Genomic DNA, 21,580 nt, shown 5'->3' with positions numbered 1-21,580 from the left:
GAGGCTGTGCTGCTGGAGGACTAAGGAGTACAAGCGTTGTCAGACACCAGGAGGAAGGTCCTGTGGTGAGGGTAAAGAAGGTGTTTGGAGGAGGCCATGGGGAAGTAGCCCAGGGAGTTGTAGCTGTCACACAGCTGTTACAGGAGGTACTATAGACAGCTGCAATCCACAGGGCCCTGGACTGGAACCCGGAATAGAGGGCGGGCCGGGGTTCCCCCTAAACCTCCCAACTCCTGATCAAACACAGGAGGAGTTGACCCAGACTGTGGGGAAGATCACTGAGGTGAGCAAATCTGCCAATAAGCGCAGGACCCACCAAGGTAGAGGAGGAACTTGTCACAATAGATAAATACCAAAATCTAAATATATTTACTTTTCCTCATCCCAGAGTTGCAGTCACCTTTGGGATGGGACGCAATGTCTGTATAAATTACAAACTCCAGTAATTAGATTTTATTCCCCTGAGTGCTCAATGAATGGTGACATAAAGGAAAGAGAGAGGATTTTTTCGAGACATTTCTTAGAGATGCTTTGCCCATAGCTCTGTCCATGAAGCTGCTGTTTTGATCGGTAACAGTTATTTTAATGATGCTTTTCAACAGTAAGTCCAATATGGGACTGCATACTAGGCATAAGAGAATCAGATATGCTGTACTCAAAGCCTTGTAGGTCAGACAGTTTAAAAGACGTTGTGAGGTAAGTTTGTTCATTCTTTCTTTTCTTCTTTCTTTGAAAAGGAGGAAAAAGTGAAAGGCACTTAGCTCCCTACTGGAGTCTGTCCATGGCAAACTTGCCAAATTTTTTTTTTTAAATTAGACCAAAGGAAAAAAAAAAGTCCACAGCATTAAAAAACTTCATCTGCCAATAGTTTAAAAGATTAGTTTTCCCCTTTAAAATCAATTAGCAAATTTAAAATGTCATGGCTATATATATAGATAGGCTATAGATACACAATGTGAGCGTTCTGCTGGATGTTCTCATTTGGTGGTTGTGCATGGAATCAGCAGAGGGAATCACATGCTGAGTTTTTCTCATGAGTCGTGCGGCAGCGCTTTTAGATAGCCGTGTAGTTGCGTAGAGCTCTCCCACCTACGAGTGGAGTAGCTCCCAGGGCTGAAACTTGCAGTGCTATGGGGTGTGTTTTTTCACACCCCTGAGCGAGAAAGTTTCAGCCCTGTAAAGTGGCAGTGTAGACAAGGCTTTAGATGAATAAAAATGACACCTGCATTTTACATTAAATTTTCTGCTGAAGGGCAAAAGGTCAGATAGGCTGTTAGATGGGCAAAAACGGGCACACACTGCCATCTTGAAGTGTAGCCCTGTTGGCAATGCATGTTATCAGTATTTGAAAAAAGAGCCATTTTGCTTGGAAATGCAGGTCATATGATATGCTTCTATTCCCTGAGTCGATGAGGTCTTGCTGGTTCAAGGTTGTGGTAAAAATGCTCTGAGTCATGAATTATAATATTCGGCAATAATCACTGAAAATTCACTGCTTCAAATATTCCTGCCAGTCAGCTCATTTGCTAGAATATTCATGGAAAGCAAATGCAGTAAGGATGCAGGTCCAGCCAGTGCCCAGCTCTTGAAAAATTCAAGTTTATTTGTGGAAAGCTTTTTGCAGTATTTATCCAGAAGTTTTGTTCTCAACTTGTGGCGTCTCAGTGGATTGTTTGTGCATGTATTTTGTGTTTTCTTCAAAGTTCGTTTAAGACTATATGGCTAAAGGGGGACTTCGGTAATCTTTAAAACTGCCATTTAAAGTACAATTGTAATCAGAAAAGTGACTCTACAAATGACATTGTGGCATAGGGTCCAATATTTCTTCTCTCAATGTCGTCCCAACGTGCTCAGTTTACTATACCCAAAAAACTGATTTTTGTTTTTTTCCCCTAACTAGCAGTGCTGCAAACTCAGTCTGGAATCTGGAGAACTGGTTGCTCTTTCTGTTTTATGTTGTCACCGGTGATAAAGATTCAGCAGTCAGAACTGAGCTTGACAGTTCTTTTGATGAAGTGTGAAGCAGAACAGACTCTCATCTCACTGTTCCCTGTAGTTGCATCGGCTTTTGCAGTGCTAATGGGAGCTGGATCTTGTTTTGGTCAGGAAAGGTAGTGGTGCTGACGTTGTGACACACAGGGAGCAGATGCATTTGGTGAGATGATGTTATTTTTACATAGCCCCTCTTGTGTTACCGGATGCCCTGCCAGAGTTTTCTGTAACCAGCAGGGTTGAGTGGCGTGTTATTTCTCAAATATCTGTATGTTCTGAGACACTCACCTGTACAAAGGAATTCCATATGTTCTCAGATGGTTTCTTTTCAAATCAGAACACTGCCAAGCTTTGTCTATATAGCATATTAGCCAAACATCTGGAATCATCTTGTTATGTCTCTAGTGTTCCAGCCAACAATAACTTGTGCCAGCAAGGTAAGCATTGCTTACACCACACTTAATGGTAGTATTCAGAGTGGCACTGCACTAGGCAAACACTGAAGAATAAGACAACTTTTTATACTCTGCAATGTGCTGCTGAGGGTCTGTTCGTTTTTGTCCCTGTTCCCTACAGCTCAGTAATGAGTTGGCTTAGAAGTTACAATTGTATTGCAAAAACCCTTTTTTCTTTTCTTTTCTTTTTAAATGTGTAATATGTTAGACTTGCTCTGCCTCAAAAAAAACATCCAGTTGCTCCTGTCCAATTGTGGGAGGATGCTGGAGAATCTCATTACAGCCCACTGGCTCTTTTAATGCGAAATGTGATTCCATAAATGTAACCAATTAGTGAAATAGGAAGAGCACAGCTGGAATGTGCTTCTCCTCCCCCCTCCCGTTCCCTTTGGCTTGAAGCCTCCCTTATGACCGAAGATGAGAGTGAGCGAGGGAGAGAGTCTGATTGCTTGTACAGCTCAGATGGGGGCACTTACAGAGGCTAAATTGTTCTGTGATCTTGGATGGAACCCAACTGGCAGCATCTGGGAGTGCCTTCTTGACAATCCGCAGTACATGGTTAACCTGCTAGTACTCAAGCCATTAAGCTAAAACTGCTCAAGAGTAAGTTGTCCGTAGCGGCTGTGAAATATTCAAAGTTATTTGGTTTTTTTGATTAATCCACTTTAAAGTCGGTGCTGCTTCATTCTTCTGTGATGCCTCCTTATGAGAGACTCCGCATGATGCAATACAGATTCAGCTCAGAGGCACAGTTAGGGGACTAATTATTGGTGACTAAATAAATTACACATAATTGCTACACACAGCCCTGTTGGCTGGAAACCTGGGCATGCCAGTAAATTATTTTTTTGGACACGCTGGCTTTCATTTGCTTATCCTGAGAGATAGAGTGGAAGGAGGACATTGGGTAAGTTTAAAGGAAAAGAGTCTCCGCTCCCATTGATGTCTGTGGGATCCAGGAGAGGGCTATGCATTTTCCTGGATCTGCTCCAAAGCAGGCAAGCTACATAAGGACTAACACATCTTGCTTTCTTACCTCTCTCTTTTCTCCTCAGATTTTTAATTGGTGTGTAACAGTTCTCAGATAAATCTGTTTTCCTGCCTGCAATTTAACAAGTGAAAGCTCGAGCCTTGATACACTGAAAACTGGTCTTGACAGTGTGATGGAGAATAGATCAATGGTACAATGCTCCACTGGCCCCCGATGGATGGATTTGATGTCCTAATGAGATCTTTTCCATCTTTGGCTTCTAGGCCATTGTATACCGTTGTTGTTGTATCATTAAGGGATTTTTCCATTCTGCTGCAGTATGTTCACTTGAACTGAATAAAATCCTCAATAATAATTATAATTTTATATTTATATGGCACTCTCCATCTGGCTGGATCTGTAATTCTTCCATTACATACACAGACAGCAGTTTTGTCCTTGGCAGAAACAAAATATCATAAATTGGAGTTACTTTTAATTGATGTTTCTAACCTTAATTATGGCAAGTTGTTGGTTCTTCAGACTTTTCCTCTGGAATGAAATACATACGCAGCATTTTCACCCTGATGAAAGGCATAAAAATGAAACCCAACACATTCTGTTCTTGTTTGTCAATGGGAAGAAACAGCCATTCAGAGCAGGAATAATGTAGAAGGGATGCAGGAGTGTATGGGAAACGTTGAACTAGTTCTGCTCATTGAAACGAGCTGAAAGTTCACTCAGTAAGGAGCCACTCTTTGTTGTGAATGAACTGTGAAAAGTGCATTTGGAAATGTTTTTAATGATAAAACTGACATTTTGGACCCATGGATGGCCATGTGGGAGCCCAGTGTGTACACTACGAGACCGTGAAATGGCATTGTTCCTAATGCCCAAGTTCTTGTTAAGAGGCCGCCTGTTAAAACACACAACTTAATGGAGTGTTTCTCTTTTCTTTCGTTCTCTTTCCAGGCATGACATAGGGTAGAAACCTACTAATTCACAAAGTTAATTATGAATAGAAGCATCTTCATGAATTTAAATTAAAATAAATTAAGATTTTTTTGAAATTTAAATATCCCTCTGTCACATTGTGCTAGTGCAGAAGAACGGAATGTAACAAGCAAATGGAATGGGAAAGGCTTATGTATGAGCCAAAATTTGATCTAATTAGTGTTACTGAAGCCTGGTGGGATGATTTGCATAATTGGAATGTCAGAATCACTAGTTATTACCTGTGTAGGAAGGATAGAGTTGATAAAGACACTGTTACTTGTTTTAAAGTCACTGATAACTCAGGAGAGCAGGATCTTGAAATCATACACACAGGCAGAGGGTGAACCGTGGGCTTGGGGAGACTAGCCACTGGCCCAGCCCTCCCCTTCTGCCTGAGGCCCCGCCCCTCCTGCCTCCCTTCCCCCACCAGAGCCCAAAGCCCCTCCCCCCATGGCTGCCAGTCCCGCCCCCAGCTGCTCGAGCACCCCAGGCCCTGGAGTGCTGGATGGGCGGCGTGGGCCCCCTGAAGCCTCAGAGTGCCAGGCGGGCATTGCCCACCCTCCCCAGCCTCAGGACACTGGGTGGGTGGGTGGCACAAGCACTGGCTCAAGCCACCCAAAGTTCCTAGCTGCAGGCTGGTCCTGGCCCCAGCACAGGGCTCCAGCCACTGGGGAAGGGCCCCAGAGCACCAGTGAGAAGCAGGAGGGAGCCAGGGGGCAGAGCGTGGGCAGGACCACACAGGGCTGTTTGGGGAGACACAGCCTCCCCTAGCCTTTGATATACACCACCCATGATCCTACAGATTAGTGTGCTAACTAAACCCAAGAAGGAGATACTGGCAGGGCTGTGTTATAGACCACTGAATCAACCGAAAGAACAGGATGAGTTACTCCTTAAGCACCTTTCTGTAATGTGTGGAAAGAAAAACTGTGTTATGTAGGACGTCAGTGTGGGAGACATGTGCTGGAGGTCTCATGCAGACAGTAGTAAAACATTATTTAGAATTTCTAAAAAATACGGATGATTTTTTGACACAAAAGATTTTTCACCCACCTTGAGGTACTCTATTTTGAAACTCATTGTGACAGATAAAGATGAATTGACCTGTTCACAGTTGATATGAGCAAAGGGAAGATAGTCCCAGTGAGCTTTGTGTATACTTGGTGCTTCAAAAGGGCTGATTTCCCAAAGCGGAGGAAAATTCTGAGGCAAGTTGACTGGCAGGAAAAAATCAGACAGAAAAATGCGAATGAAAATTGTGAGCTCTTTAAGGAGAGTTTATTAGATGGCCAAGAAAGCCGCAATTCCACAATCAAGAAAGAGGACAGCTGTGGCTTAAAAGCCCATCGTGGTTCAATCTCCCTGGTCACTTGATTACAGACCTAAAAGTCGCAATATTACAACAAAAAAATGGCAAAAACAGACTCCAATGAGAGACTGCTAAATTGGAATTAATTTGCAAACTGGACACCATTAAATTAGGCTTGAATGAAGATTGGGAGTGGATGGGTCATTACACAAAGTAAAACTATTTCCCCATGTTTATTCCCTCCCCCCCACACACACTGTTCCTCACACCTTCTTGTCAACTGCTGCAAATGGACCATTTTGATTACCACTACAAAAAGTTTTTTTCTCTCCTGCTGGTAATAGCTCACCTTAACTAGTTTCAGAGTAGCTGTAGCTCATGAAAGCTCATGCCGAAATAAATTTGTTAGTCTCTCAGGTGCCACAAGTACTCCTGTTCTTTTCACCTTAACTGATCACCCTCCTTAGAGTATGTATGGTAACACCCATTGTTTCATGTTCTCTGTGTGTGTGTATATATATATATATATCTTCCTACTGTATTTTCCACTGCATGTATCCGATGAAGTGGGCTGTAGCCCACATAAGCTTATGCTCAAATAAATTTGTTAGGGCTAGTCTACACTGCGGGGGAGGGGGGGAATTGATCTAAGATAGGCAACTTCAGCTACGCTATTCACGTAGCTGAAGTCGAAGTACCTTAGTTCGACTTACCTGGCCATCGTCACAGCGGTGAGTCAACTGCCACGGCTCCCCTGTGGACGCTGCTTACTCCTCCTGCCGAGGTGGAGTACGGGCGTCAATTGGTGGACTGATTTATCGTGTCTAGACGAGACATGATAAATTGATCCCCGATAGTTCGATTACTACCCGCCGATCCAGTGCGTAGTATAGACGTACCTTTAGTCTCTAAGGTGCCACAAGTAGTCCTGTTCTTTTTGCGGATACAGACTAACGTGGTTGCTACTCTGCGTCCTGGTTCAGTGGCAAAGCAAAGGCAGTAATTAGAAGTAAAAAGACAATATATAACAAATGGAAAAAGGAAATAGCAATTGATATAAATTAGAAGATATGAATCACAGAAAATTGATAAGGGATGCTAAAGATATTAGGGAAATCCATGGCTGGCTGGGCTAAGGATAAACAATAGGAATTTTAAACTATATTATGAACAAAAGAAATCCTAGCAATGGCATAGACCCATTTTTAGATGGAGATGGTAAAGTTCATAATCAATCAGAAAAGGCAAAAATGATCAATAAATATTTCTGTTGTATATTTGGAAAGAAGTTAGTTGTTGTATTTGTATCACATGTGGATGTTGAAGTACTTTCCAGTCTATTAGTAACCAAGGAAAACGTTAAATAACATCTACCAGGGACGAACATCTTTCACTCAACAGTCCTGGATAACTTGTATCAAAGAGTCCTAAAAGAGCTGGCTGAGGAGTTCTCTATATCACTGATGTAATTTTAAAATCTTGGAATACCAAGGAAATTCCAGAAGACTGAAAGAGTGCAAATGTTATGCCAATATTCAAAAAGATACGTAGGGTGGCCCACGTAACTATAGGCCACTTAGCCTGCCATCAATCCTGTGAAAAAAATGGAAAAGCTGATCTGAGATTCAAGAATTAAAGGATAGAAATAAAGTTAATGCTTGTTAACATGGTTTTATGGAAAATAATTTTTTTCGAACGAGCCTGATTTCATTCTTTGAGTTTACAAATTTGGTCGAAAAAGGCATGTTTAGACTTTGTAATGTGCTTGACTTAATACCACACAATGTTCTGATTAAAAAATTAGTACTATCCACTATCATTAAAGCACATGTTAAGTGGGTTAAGGACAGGCTAATTGATGGAGCTCAAAAAGTAGTCACCAATGGGGAATCCTCATTGAATGGGGGTGTTTCTAGTGGGGTTTTGCAGGGATTGGTACTAGGCCTGATGGTATTCAACATCTTTATCAGTGATCTGGAAGTAAATCACTGTGGATAAAATTTGCAGATGACACAAAGATTGGCAGTGTGGTCATAAATAATGATGAGGGCAGGGCAGTCATACAGCTTGATCTAGATCACTTGTTAGACTAGGCACATTCAAGCAAAATGCATTTTAATATAGCTAAATGCAGAGTAGGAACAAGGACCGCGTCCGTCCCTTCAGAATGGGGGGCTGTACTGTGGAAAGCAGGACTCTAAAGAGGATTTAGGAATCCTAGTGCAATGCTGTGGCAAAAAGTGCGGATGTGATCCTGGGATGCATAAATGGGGTTAGTGAGTCAGAGGAAGGAGGTTATTTTTCCTCTGTATTCAGCGTTGATGAGACCGATACTGGAATACTGCATCCAGTTCTGGTGCCCGCATTTTAAAAAGGTTATCGAAAAATTGGAGTTGGTTCAGAAATGAGCCGCAAAACTTGAGGGCTGGGAAGAATGCTTTCCAGTGAGAATAATCAAGAGTTTAATCTGTTTAGCTTATCAAAAAGAAGACTGAGAGGTGATTTGATTACAGTGTGTATACCTTTGTGGAGAGAAAACATTCAGCACTAAAGTGCTCTTAAATCTAGAGAAGAAAGCCCTAATAAGCGCCAGTGACTGGAAGCTGAAACCAGACAAATTCAGTGAAGCAGGTGAATTGAAATTCTGTTTATCCTGATTGCAACTGTGAAGTGCTGAGTAACTGTGTGTCAAAGGCCTTGGCTACAGTCACACTTTACAGCGCTGCAACTGGGGTGTGAAAAAACACCCCCCTGAGCGCTGCAAGATACAGCGCTGTAAAGCCTCAGTGTAATCAGGGCAGCAGCGCTGGGAGCGTGGCTCCCAGCGCTGCACGCTACACCCGTAAGGGATGTGGTTTACATGCAGCGCTGGGAGAGCTCTCTCCCAGCGCTGCCGCTCTGACTACACTCACACTTCAAAGCACTGCCGCGGCAGTGCTCCCGCAGCGCTGCCTGGGCAGCGCTTTGAAATTCCAAATGTAGCCATACCCACAGTTAGACTCAGGACTCAGTTTGTCAGACCACTCTGTTTTATTAGCACAGCGCTCGGCTAATAACACCCAGATAATGTGAGCACCATGCAAGACACAAATGATCTTATTTATACAGATAAAAGGGTGAGCTCTTAACAAGATAACAAAGGAAGGAGAATCTGATAAGTTTACCTGGGCTAGGCATGCATATCTTATTTGCTTACTAACTATTACCGATCTTCTGTTAATGTTTCGCCATTAGCACCATTGTTTATGCCTAATGTTTCTTTTCCTGGCACCTGTATTTTAACATTTCTTATTTCTGCTTAAAGGTACATACAACATTTCTTTAATCCATACTTATTTTTACAACATAATTCGTTCTACTTTCACATGTGCCCGTGGTGAAATCGTAGGTGATCATAGATTTGTTACAATCTCAGAAAACAAATCTCATCTGAAATCACTATTTCAGCTTTTTTTCCACCACTAAACTGTTGTGAATTTTTCGTGGTTAGGACGAATCCCTCTGTATCACCCTGTTGCACGTAGCAAGCTCTGTCTTTGCTTTGTTTGTGCTTGATGCCTAGCATCATTGGGCCCTGATGGGTGCTCATGGCCACTTTCGTACAAAAAATAAACTGGCCTATGTTGGCTCCGAACTGAGCCCCAGTTTGTAGGAAAGGTTTGTGAACCCGTGATGGGGTCCCTGGGGTGGAACCTGGACTGTGGGACTGCTGAGTCTTCCAAACCCACCAGCCTCAGCTGTCCCTCACACTGTGATGCTCATGTCAAGTTACAAGCCTCTGACAGGCACTGCACTTACGCAGCCACCCACAGGTAGGGACACACTCAACTTGGTTACATGGATGCTCTCCCAGCCACTCGTGAACCATCAATAGAGATGCTCCAGCCAGTTCCCCCCAGCTCCAAGCTTTGCACCCCAAAACTCAGTGCTCAAGACTCCCTTGGCCAGTGAAAGTTAATTAGGTAGCTCACCACTCCCTCTGTGTGAAATGGACACACGCTTGTCTTTGTAGTCTGAGCGGAGCTCCCCCAAGCGCTTCTCCCAAAACAGAGTTTTAGGTGAAATATAAAACAGATTTATTAACTACGGAAAGAGAGATTTTAAGTGATTATAAGTAGCAGGCAGAGAGATTAGAGTTGGTTACTTAAGAAACAAAAATAAATTTGCAGTCAAAATTCTAATTTAAACAGACTAAGCAAGATTTGAATCAAGACGTGTCTCATCCTAACAGATGGTGCAAGCAGCTTACAGTGCCTCAATACACAGACTGAACCATATTCCAGCCTGGGACCAAACTCCCCAGTTCAAAGTATTTTTTCTTCCAGATGATTTTCCAGGTCTTGAGATGGGGTAGAGGGGAGGAGGGTGGAGGGGGGGAAAAGGCAAAGTGATGAAGTCACTCCCCCTCTTCTATAATTTTTTTCCAGCAGGCTAGAAAGATTCTGTGTTAGTCCATAGTGTACTTGCTTTCTCTGAGAAGTCTCTGGAATAGTGGATTGGGTGTTGATGCGCCATTAACGCCTGTCTGCTACCCCTTTGTTGTATGCCCTGGGTGTTCCCAACCTCACAACTTATTTCAGTCACATATAACAATGCTTCATAACTTCACATACAGTCCAACAGGATATTAGTGTTGAACAGATCAAGACTTTTAAAATGATTCCTCACAAGGTATGCTTTGTACAAAACACATCATAATTATACAACAGAGGTGAATATGGGGATTTCAGGGTGGTGCTATGAGATACAGTGTGTCCCAGAACCTCAATGAAAACTTTAACAAATCTAGGATGAACTACAGGTTTTTCATTAGACCACATGTTTTCAGGCTTGGCTGCAAATATTTCACCCAGCTGTAGTGAAAACTCATGTGCCTTACTTAATCCGATTCACGTAGGTAAGAAGGAGAATGTTCTTGGGGGTTTGTAGAATCCCTGTAGTCTGTGTGTATCTCTTTCTCTCACTTTACTTATCACATGTACATTTTTTCATAGATTGCTAAAATCAGAAGGAACGATAGTGTTCCTGTACCCTGATTTCTTGCAGAATATAGACCTTGAAATGTCAACAAGCGGTTCATCATCGAGCCCCTAATTTTTGGATGAGCTACAGCAGATCATTTACAAAGACATCCAGTCTTGGTTTAAAGACAACAAGTGATGGAGAATCTACCACATCCCTTGGTGAATGTTCGCAGTTGTTAATTTTCTTCAGTGTTAAAAATGTGCATCCGATTTCCCTTCTGATCTTTGCTGACTTCAGCTTCCGGCCACTGGATATTGTTATTCCTGGTGACATAAAGAGTAAAAAATAGTTCAGTGCAATGTGATTTTTGAATTGAGCTGAAGTAGGGAGAAAGGAAAAAGCTATAAAGCTAGATTTAGGTGCTTTTAAATAGCTAATGCATAGCACTTATATTCTGCATCAGGGTTTAAATACCTTGGTTAAATGGCTCAATCAATAGAATTCCCTCCTCTGATGATATTGATTGTTATGTTTAAGACAGAGGTTTCGTATTATTCTTGTCTCTGTGTTAGGAGAGCAGGAAGTTGTTTAAAAAAGTTCAGTTCTAAAATGTCATTTCTGATTGAAAAATTATGAAATGTTAATGTGGGGGAGGTGGGCTGTTTCTATGGAAGATGACAACTGTATGGAACATGCATTGTTGATCCTTGGAAAGTGTGGAAGGACAAATCCAGGCTTTGTGCAAACCTTAGAAGCCTTTTTCTGTCTATTTTCCATGTATCATGTCAAGTAATTATAAGCTTTATGTTTTACCTCCTTGGTTTGTAAATATTTTTCTTTTGCTGTCCTTCCCTTTTTAGTGCACAGAACACTCCTATAAACCAGATGCTACATCTTTAAAGCTCTTGAGTGGCGGAGGAAGGATAATAAGACTAAGGAAAATGAGCTCTCTCCAGACCCTGTGAATGGGCTGAACTAAACAGAGCACATGGTGATTCACATACGTTTGCTTTGTAGTGGCAGTTATCAGAATCAGGGCAATAGGAACATGCTGATGAGGGGGTTAAGGGGCTGCTCTTTGGATCTGGTGTTCAGGAGTGTTTTTGCAGAGTAAGGGCCCAGTCATGTGAGATGTTGAGCATCTTCAGCTTCTACTGGCTTTCTTCTGGTATAAGGCCTCCATCCTGTATGGTGTCTTTTATTTAAAAATGGCGCCCTGAGTTAAATAATAATAGAGGGAGCCAGAAATGAAGAGGCAAGGGAGGAACAAGATGCTTTCTGCTGAGATTTGCAATTAGATGGAGCATTTGGGTGTTTAGCTCTGAGGAGAGATGCAGAGGAGAAGGCATTTGCACTGACAGTAACACGAATTTGTGAGTGGCCAAAGAGACTATCTAGTATGAGCAGAGGGAGTTGGGATGGGAGTAGAGACAAGGTTCACTTAGGTGGATTTGTTAAAGCCTGACCGATTTTTTTTTAATAATACAAATGGAACCACCTGTAAAGGCCATGGCTGACCTTTCCCACAAGTGACTCTTTTAAAACATATAGTAAAATTCTGTCTGAATTTGAACTTGAAATGCTCTCTACTCTGAGGCTACGTTAGCTGATATATTTGATGTAGTCATTTAGAACAGGTGTTAGTACTAAGCATTATTATCCCTATGTTCTGCTCTACTTTTCAAAGCACCGCCCGTGTTTTAATTAAGCCTTGCAGGACAAGTAAGTATTCTCCTTATTTGACAGATAAACGGCGTACAGTGAGGGACAATGACTTGCCCATGGCCACCGAGGGAGTTGGTGGCAAAGCCAGTATTATAACGGAGGAGTCTCTGTCACCCCTTTGCATGGGCAGATCTCTCAGCCATGCTGGTATTCTCTATAGGAAACTGTGGTGACAGGTGAGGTATAAAGACATGGCCCTGGTCTACACTAGCAGGTGGGGATTGATCTAAGTTACGCAACTTTAGCTACGTGAATAACGTAGCTGAAGTTGACGTACTTAGTTCGACTTACTGTGGTGTCTTCACCACGGTGAGTCAACTGTTGCTGCTCCCCCATCGACTCCGCCTGCGCCTCTCGTGGTGCTGGAGCACAGGAGTCGATGGGAGAGGGCTCGGGGGTCGATTTATTGCGTCTAGACTAGATGCGATAAATGGATCCCCGCTGGATCGATCGCTGCCCACCCATGCGGTGGGTAGTGTAGACATACTCATAGACAAACTGTTTGTATTTTAGTGCGCGCACACACTTGTTCTAAGTAGAGTTGACTTCCCAGGTTTTTGACACGTTTTTGTTCCCCTTGAGCACCCATGATAGCTGTGAACCATGAGGCTGTGTGGAGGGATGGGGAAATGTCCCATTTTTCCTCCTTCCTGTCTGACTTCCCCCACATGGGAAGTGTATGTCTTTGCTAGAGAATCCAGAACTTTGACTAATTTAAAGCTGCGTATTTGCCTTGTTTAGAGGGAAGAAAGAGGGCAGCATTCCTGGCAGGGACGCCCAGAGGGCGGGGCAAGAGGGGCAATTTGCCCCAGGCCCTGGGCTCCGCAGGGGCCCCCACGAGAGTTTTTCGGGGCCCCTGGAGAGGGGTCCTTCACTCGCTCGGGGGCCCCAGAAAACTCTTGCGGGGCCAGGCCCTGGAGCTTCTTCCGCTCCTGGTCTTCGCTGGTTGGGGAGTCCTTCCACTCTGGGGCGGAAGGACCCCCCGCCATCGCATTACCGCCGAAGCGGGACCTGCTGCCGAAGTGCAACCTGGTCTTCGGCGGTAATTTGGCGGCGGGGGGCCCTTCCGTTCAGGGACCCGCTGCCGAAGTGCCCCGAAGACCCGCGGCGGGGGCCCCCCGCCATCGAATTACTGCCGAAGAGCAGACTGCACTTCGGCGGCAGGTCCCGCTTCGGCGATAATTCGCCGGCGGTGGGGCCTCACTGCGGGTCTTGAGGGAACGTCCCAGAATGGAAGGGCCCCCCGCCGCCGAATAGGGCCGGCTCTAGACATTTCGCCGCACGGGGGGCCCCCTGCCGCTTGCCGGTCTCACGACTGCAGTGGACCTCCCGCAGGCATGGCTGCGGAGGGTCCGCTGGTCCTGCGGCTCCAGTGGACCTCCCGCAGGCGTGCCTGCGGATGCTCCACCGGAGCCGCGGGCCCAGCGGATCCTCCGCAGGCACGCCTGCGGGAGGTCCACCGGAGCCGCCTGCCGCCGATGGCCCCAGGCCCCCGGAATCCTCTGGGTGGCCCTGATTTCTGGCTTCACCCAAACCTTACTGGTGTAATTTCCTGGGTGCCGTTGCCACAGCGTCAGGTGTGGCACAGGCGGGTTCAGGGAAAAGGGTAAATGCGTGGGACAGTTTTATTTATGACGCAGGAAGAAGTAAGGGTTTGTGGGGCTGAGAGGCAGGGCATAGATCAGCTGGCAAAGCTCAGCCTTTTCCCATCTCCTTCTCCCACCTCGCACTGACCTACCACTCACCTCTTCCCATACCCTCTGAGGGGCTCTTCCACCTGCTTTCCCCTGGAACTGACAAGCTCCTTGCCAGGGCTGGTTCAGACAATGCTGACAAACCTGCAGGCACAGAGTGGCCTGGGTCACATGAGCTCCACCCACACTGGCAAGCTGGTGCCACATGGCATGACTGCGAGCTGCTTGGGCTGGCAGCCGGTAGCCCTTTCCAAAAGTGCACCATTTGTGGGTATGTTCCTTGCTGCCTCCCCCTCCGTACCCACCTGTTATGGCCCAGCACTGTATGGGGAACAGACCGCACACTCAACCCCAACTTGTTTTCACTCATGCCCCTCTGGATCTGGGAGCTCAGGTTGTTCTTTCCTCCCTTCTGCAGTAGAGCCCCTCTGGGGAATCAGAACTCAAAGCCCCGCTCTTTGTGTCCCCTTTAATGTTGCACCCTGCTTCTGGGGAGCAAGGCCAGCAATAAATATAATATTGCCAACCCCAAATGCTAAATAATCATGAGTCAGCCTCACCAAAAATCATTAGACTGGCTTTAAAATCATGAGATGATGTAAAAATAATAGATTTGGGGTTCTCTTTATTTGCTTTCTGCTTTTTGAGCATTTAGGGTGCACTGGAGTCACATTTTAAAGCTTTCTCTACAGCCATGAGGGTTAGAAACTTACTTTTTCTTGAAGAATAAAGGCTTAAATCATCACATACCCACTTGACTCCAGGCACTGGGGCTTTAAGGAAATGGATCATTATCCTGAGACTCGTGACAAAATCATGAGAGTTGGTAACACTGCACATGGAATTAGACAGTGGTTTTCTATTGTACTTTTCAGACTCAAAGCACTTTGTCAAGCAGTGGGTTAGATGCTGGTTGAGGCAGCAGGACTGCAGGCAAACTTGGCTGCTCAGCAGTATATTCACAAACTCAGGTATTAGATGGAAAAAATGTGTTGGGTTCTCCAGACCATCTCCTGTCAGGACAGTTCCTAGTGGGACACTGTTCACAGAATGTCAGGGTTGGAAGGGACCTCAGGAGGTCATCTGGTCCAACCCCCTGCTCAAAGCAGGACCAGGCCCCAGACAGAAGGCACAGCTTGGACAGGGTTCTGCTGAGCTCAGGTTAGCTCACTGGGTCCCAAGCTGTGGTCTGCGGATAAGATGGCTTTTTTAGCTGATGCCTTCGAACAGAATCAGGCGTCTGTTGAGGGCAGGTCACAGAAAGAGGAGTTTAAAACTGATGGGAAGAGAGGATCTCATTTTGCCCCTGGGAAGAGAGAAGGGGGTTGGGAGCCTAAATATTTTCTTACCCAAAAACATTCCTCTAACTCTCATCCAAAATCTCCCGTAAAAGTAGAAGAGCTAACAAGGTGCTATCAGTGTAATTCCATTGACCACATGAGGAATAAATGCCCTGATAGGAGGAAGCAGGCAAACAGAAGCTCATGTTAGTTCTGCTGTTCTCAACACAGAAACCCCCCGCAAGCAAGTGAAACCTGTCATATTGGTTTTGTGAGGTTAACTTCTACAGAACCAGATATGGAGCACATTAAGGCTGTCCAAATTGATGTCAGGGAATACTTTGGGGAGAGGAATACAGGGGCCCAGATCTCTCTGGTTAAGCAAAGTGTGGTCGCAAAGGCTAGTATGTTACCTGGCCAAATGGCGGAGATTTTGGGGGTGGGCAAAAGCAGATTCTTCATACCACTAGCTAAAATCCATGTGGTGTGGGAAGGTTTGGAAAGTGTTTTGTTTGGGGGTAATGGAACACCTCCTATTCCACCTGCTCTTGGGTAATGTTTTTTTCCATGTAGCTCAGGTTTACCTGCAGCAGGAGGGAGTTTTATGTTGGGACCCCCGAGGGAAAGGTTATGGTCTCAGGAACTGCTGAGAGAATGGGAGAGAGTCTCCTTGATTCTTCTGCAGCAAGGGAAGCCGCATGCTTCCAGGTGGGAGAGTGGTTGAGACCAACTCCTGCACCGCAGTGGAGGCAGCACCACATCAGGAAGGGATGGGAGTGCAATGCCTGCCAGGGAGAGAAGTGCCCAGTTTGTTAGCTGTCAGCATGTTGGAGCTGAACCAAAGATAGACCCGGCTCTAGGGAGCAGAGAGAAATGTGTCCCAGAGGAGAGCCCAGAAAAGGGGCAGGGAATCTGAGGGTATGTCTACACTACAAAATTAGGTCAAATATATAGAAATTGTTTTTTTAGAAATCGTTTTTATACAGTGGATTGTGTGTGTCCCCACACAAAATGCTCTAAGTGCATAAAGTCGACGAGACTAGCATTGACTTCTGGAGCGTTGAACTGTGGGTAGCTGTGAGTAGCTATCTCACAGTTCCCGCAGTCTCTGCTGCCCATTGGGATTCTGGGTTGAGATCCTGATGCGTGATGGGGCAAAAACATTGTCATGGGTGGTTCTGGGTACATATCATCAGGCGTCCCTTTGCCTCCCTCCCTCCCTCTGTGAAACGGCAGACAATTGTTTAGGGCCTTTTTTCCTGGGTTACCTGAGCAGACGCCATATCATGGGCAAGCATGGAGCCCGCTCAGCTCACGGTCACCGTACGTCTCTTAGGTGCTGGCAGACATGGGACTGCATTGCTACACAGCCACAGCTCATTGCCTTTTGGCAGCAGACGGTGCATTACGATTGGTAGCCATCATTGTCATATTCCTGAGTGCTCTTTTAGCTGACCTCAGTGAGATCGGTCAGGGGCGCCTGGACAGACATGGGAGTGACTCAGCCAGGTCATTCCCATCTTCTGGCAAGCAGCCAGGAGATGATGATGGCTAGCAATCGTAATGCAGCATCTTCTGCCGAGCACCCAGGAGATGACGATAGCTTGCAGTCGTACTGCAGCATCTGCTGCCAGACTAAGATGTAAAAGATAGATGGATCAAAACAAGAAATTGACCTGATTTGTTCTGTGAAATCAACAGCCTGCTAAACCCAGGGTTATGAGTTCAATCTTTGAAGGGGCCATTCTCTGTGACTGTTATTTGTGTTTCTCTTTGATGCAAAGCCACCCCTTTTGTTGATTTTAATTCCCTTTAAGCCATGTCGTCAGTCGCCCCTCCCTCCGTCAGAGCAATGTCAGACAATTGTTTTGTGCAAAACCAGGCGAGGAGGCGATGGCAGTGTGGTGACGAGAGGGACATGGTCATAGACTTCTCATAAAGTACGGGCCGGGCAATGTGCCCCTTTCATGTGCACATCATGCTGATGAGCTCTGCAAACACGCAGGCCAAACAGGAAATGAAATTCAAAAGTTTGTGGGCCTTTTCCTGTCTACCTGGCCAGTGCATCTGAGTTGAGAGCGCTGTCCAGAGCGGTCACAATGGAGCACTCTGGGATAGCTCCCGGAGGCGAATACCGTCGAATTGTGTCCACACGATCCCAAATTCGACCCTGCAAGGCCGATTTCAGCGCTAATCCCCTTGTCGGAGGTAGAGTAAAGAAATCGATTTAAAGAGCCCTTTAAGTCGAAAAAAGGGCTTTGTTGTGTGGACGGGTCCAGAGTTAAATTGAAGTAACGCTGCTAAATTCGACCTAAAGTCGTAGTGTAGACCAGACCTGAGAAACAACTGTGGTGAGTGAGGATTCCTGTGACTCTGTAACCCAGGGAAGCAGAGTGCTTCCAAGTGTGGGAGGGGCCGAGACTAGCTCCTTTCCAGCAGAAGGCAACATGCCCTCAGGCACAGGGACAGAAGAGATGTCCTCAGTGGAAAAGTCCCAGTTGTTAGCTGGCAGAGTTCTGCAGCTGAAGAAGAGACACATCCTTTCCTAGGAAACACAGAGAAATGTGTCTTGGGATGAGGCCCAGAGGAGGAAACTGGGGAAGGAATAATGGGAATACACTAGTCATCTGGGGCAGGATGCCCAGGACACTCGGAGGATGGCTGGGTCAGCATCTGTGCACCCAGGCACTCAGTCTATGACCCAAGTTTTGAGAAGAAACTGTGTAACTGACTTCCTGGAGGGAAGCAGTCACATAGTTGACTTCTGAGGGATAGAGAAAAGGGTGGTGGAGGGTACCCCAATCCAGGTCCTGTTTTTTCAGGATGTTATTTCTGAAAAGTTTTTGGAAGGTAACTGTGTCTCTTTACATCAAGATACATCAATGCTTGTGACAGCAGAGGAGTTGAGACCAGGAAATTGCCAGGTAGTAGTTTGTGAGAACAGAAATGACCCAAGTGACAGAGAAGGGGATGTTTTCTCCCAGGCTGGTGAGACACAGAGAGAAGTTATGGGAAAGCTGCTGGGAAAAGGTGAATCTGATCAAAAGGTAAACACACCTCGCCCACAGAGCACAGATCATAGTCCTCTAGGAAAAGGGGGCAAGGAATGACTCAGTTCCAAGAGGGGGAAGCACCAGATAACCCCAAAAGGGGAGCTGGATTTCCTACATATGTACAGTCCTGAGTTTGGGAGACTGCTCCCCAAAGGGCCAGCCAATGTGCAGGATTCTCTTGGACCTTTATCTTGCCAGACCCTGAGATATCAAAATGCCAGGAAGATGATTAAATTAAGAGCCCACACAGAAGGGAACACTGGAGGGAAAGGAAAGCCAGTGACTGATTACATAGGAGAGAGTCAAAGGACACCATGGGCAATGAACAAACTAACATCAAACTACATTATCTGAACAGAGGGTGTGCTATCATAAAGATACTTGTAAACACCCATCTGTGATACATTTTTTGATATTAATGTTGAGTTTTGGGATAAGAATTTTGGCATGGATGTTAAACCTTATGGTAATGCTAGTTCTCAGTTAATGCCTCTATACAGATTTAAAGCTGATCACAGCAGAGAAACCATAACAAACCTGGTTTGCTGTGTGTGAATGGGGAAACGGAGGCATGCTGCCTCATGCCCTTAATGGCTGGATGCCAAGAGAACTATAACACTAACTGCCTTCAGGCTAGTCAGGGACTAACCCTCTTGCATTGGGGAAGTGTGATGCTCTGTACCTCGAGGGGACACCCAGCACCCCCGTGTTCATCTTTATAAAATGACTATGTGGTATCCAATGCAAACTTTGTCATGTTGGGTGTTTTTGGAAGGCTCATGATGCACTGAGTATGGTTGTTATAGTATTTGTTGTTACCGTAATGTCATCGTAAGGTTATAGGTTATAATTTCATGTATATAGTTATGAGGCTGAAAATGTGTCCTCATGGCTTAAAATAAGTCCAGGCAAAAACTCTCCAAGAACGGAGTGGCAGTTCATACCTCATCAGGGCATGTATGGGACAAACCCAGCCCAGCCTCACAGGAAAATGGACGCTGGCCTAGGCAGCAACAAAAGAATCTGTTAGACCCTCGAGAGTCACGCCCCTTCCTTTGGTCAATATGGGACTGCAATGAGGTAATGCTCACCTGACTGTGAAGGGGAGGGTAAAGTCAAGAGGGAAGAAAGTACATGATAAAAGGGAGAGATGTTTTCCATGTTCTCTCTCTCTCTCGCGCGCACTTTTCTACCTTCATCTGCAGACACCACCACCAATCAACTTTGTTAAATTGACAAACTCATATAAGCTTGCAGCATCCAGTGTGCATAACTGGACACTGCAAGATGGAGGTTCCTAGAGTTGTGTCTGGGACCAGAGATACTGACTAATGTCATTCGGTTGCAAGTAGCTGGGAGCAGCTTACATGCCAGAGGCTGTGCGTGGACAGCCCAGGAGTGGCGGCTCTCACAGCAGAGCAGGGTAAGGCTGGCTCCCAGAGTCGAGGATTGGAGTGACCTACCAGATCACCGATCCAGATAACACCAGAGGGGAACATCACACACATACACACAGTTTTTTCTGTTTGCTGGTCATCTTAAATCCTCACACACTTTTGGGTCCCAAAGCTGTCCCAGTAAACAAAAACAGCAAGCATCTCAAGTTGTGACCTAGAATTTAATCCGTCATCCAAGATTTACTAATTTTCCATTCAGTTAAATTCTTCTTTTACTGCATCATTTAGTTCATCTAGTGCTATATTTACTATAATAGATAATATGAAAGGGCTTGTGCATGCTGGCATAAAAGGAGATCTTTGTTCAGAGTTGTGTTTGCATAAAAGAAACGCTGTGGTAGGAGAGATACGGTGACTGTTGTAAACTTCCATTATCAAACAAAGATTTAATGTTGTACTGAGATCAGAGGGAAAGATAGATGTGTGTAATATAATAATTCATATAGAACAACACTAATGGAAAGTAGAACACATTCTGTTTGCAGCAGACATTCCTTTGTAAAAAGGATATTGGAAGACCAAACAACAAAAAACATCAGTTTTAATATTTAATGCAGAAGGGCAAAGATGCAATTTGTCTGTATAATTTAAACACTTCTGCCTAAATGAAAGTAAGAATACAGTGTAAACAGCTCCCAGGGCGGAAAGTGGTGTTTGCTTTTTCAGTTACACACTGAGAATCAGGGCCAGGTCTAAGTTTTTTTGCACCCCAAGCAAAAAAATTTTCCCGTGGCCCCCGGCCCCGCCCCAACTCCACCCCTTCCCCAATTCCCTGGCCCCACCTCCTCCCCCGGGTGCGCTGCATTTCCCCTCCTACCCCTCCCTCGTTCCCAGGCGAGGGAGAAGCAAAGCGGCGGCGCGCTCGGGGGAGGAGGTGGGAGGGAGTGGTTCCTCTGCCCCCTTGCCCAGGGTTAATTCCCGCGGCCCTCCCCGCACCCGTCCAGCACCGCAGCTCACCTCCGCTCCACCTGCTCCCCTGAGCATGCCGCCGCTACTCTGCTTCTCCCTCCTCCCTCCCAGGCTTGCTGCAAAACAGCTGATTCACATGGCCAGCCTGGGAGGGAGGAGGGAGAAGCAGAGTGGTGGCACGCTTGAGGGAGCAGGAAGCACTGGAGCGGAGGTGAGCTGTGAGGGGGAGTGGTTCCTCTGCCCTCCTCCCCCAGGGTTACTTCCTGCGGCCTTCCCTGCACCCTCCACCGCTGCAGCTCATCTCTGCTCAGGGCTGGCTCCCGGCTTTTTGCACCCCAAAGGACAAAAAAAAAAGGAGCCGGAATACCGCCCCTTGGAAAGTGCCGCCCCAAGCCCATGCTTGGAGCGCTGGTGCCTAGAGCCAGCCCTGCTGAGAGTAAAATAACATATTTGTCGTTGGGGATTGAAATTGACTCAGATCCATGGTTTTTAAGACCAGTGCTTGGAAGGGGGTTACTGATCCTGAAAGCAGGGCCCTGAAAAATCTCACACACTTGATAGGAAATGGGCAGAGTTCCCTAGAGATTGGCATGGCTTAAGTCATCATTTTCTGCAGGATACTTGAATTGTTAAAATAAATGGTTCCCAGTTCTCATGGCTGTGGAGATAACCTTCCGAGGGTAAATCAAATGGAAAAAACATTGCAGTATTGTCTGCAGACTCAGGAAGATTGTTTCCATGCCTCTGCTGCTGCTCAGAACTTTGCCGGGAAGCA

The 21,580-nt window shown here is 45.6% G+C and overlaps 1 protein-coding gene across 16 annotated transcripts in view; it reads left to right on the top strand.

Annotated features, from left to right (window-relative positions):
* TSNARE1 (t-SNARE domain containing 1) overlaps positions 1-21,580 on the top strand; it is a 757,898-nt gene that overhangs the window by 134,272 nt on the left and 602,046 nt on the right. The window contains exon 1 of one of the 16 annotated variants that reach the window (XM_050940854.1): positions 11,570-11,678. The exons of the other annotated variants lie outside the window; for them this stretch is intronic. The gene's annotated coding sequence lies outside the window, so the exon portion shown is untranslated. Of the gene's footprint in view, positions 1-11,569; positions 11,679-21,580 lie in introns of those variants that run through there. 16 annotated transcript variants of the gene reach the window in all.

Source organism: Gopherus flavomarginatus, chromosome 2 (assembly GCF_025201925.1).
Source record: "Gopherus flavomarginatus isolate rGopFla2 chromosome 2, rGopFla2.mat.asm, whole genome shotgun sequence".
Classification (NCBI taxonomy): domain Eukaryota; kingdom Metazoa; phylum Chordata; order Testudines; family Testudinidae; genus Gopherus; species Gopherus flavomarginatus.
This window is presented reverse-complemented; position numbering and strand designations above follow the sequence as displayed.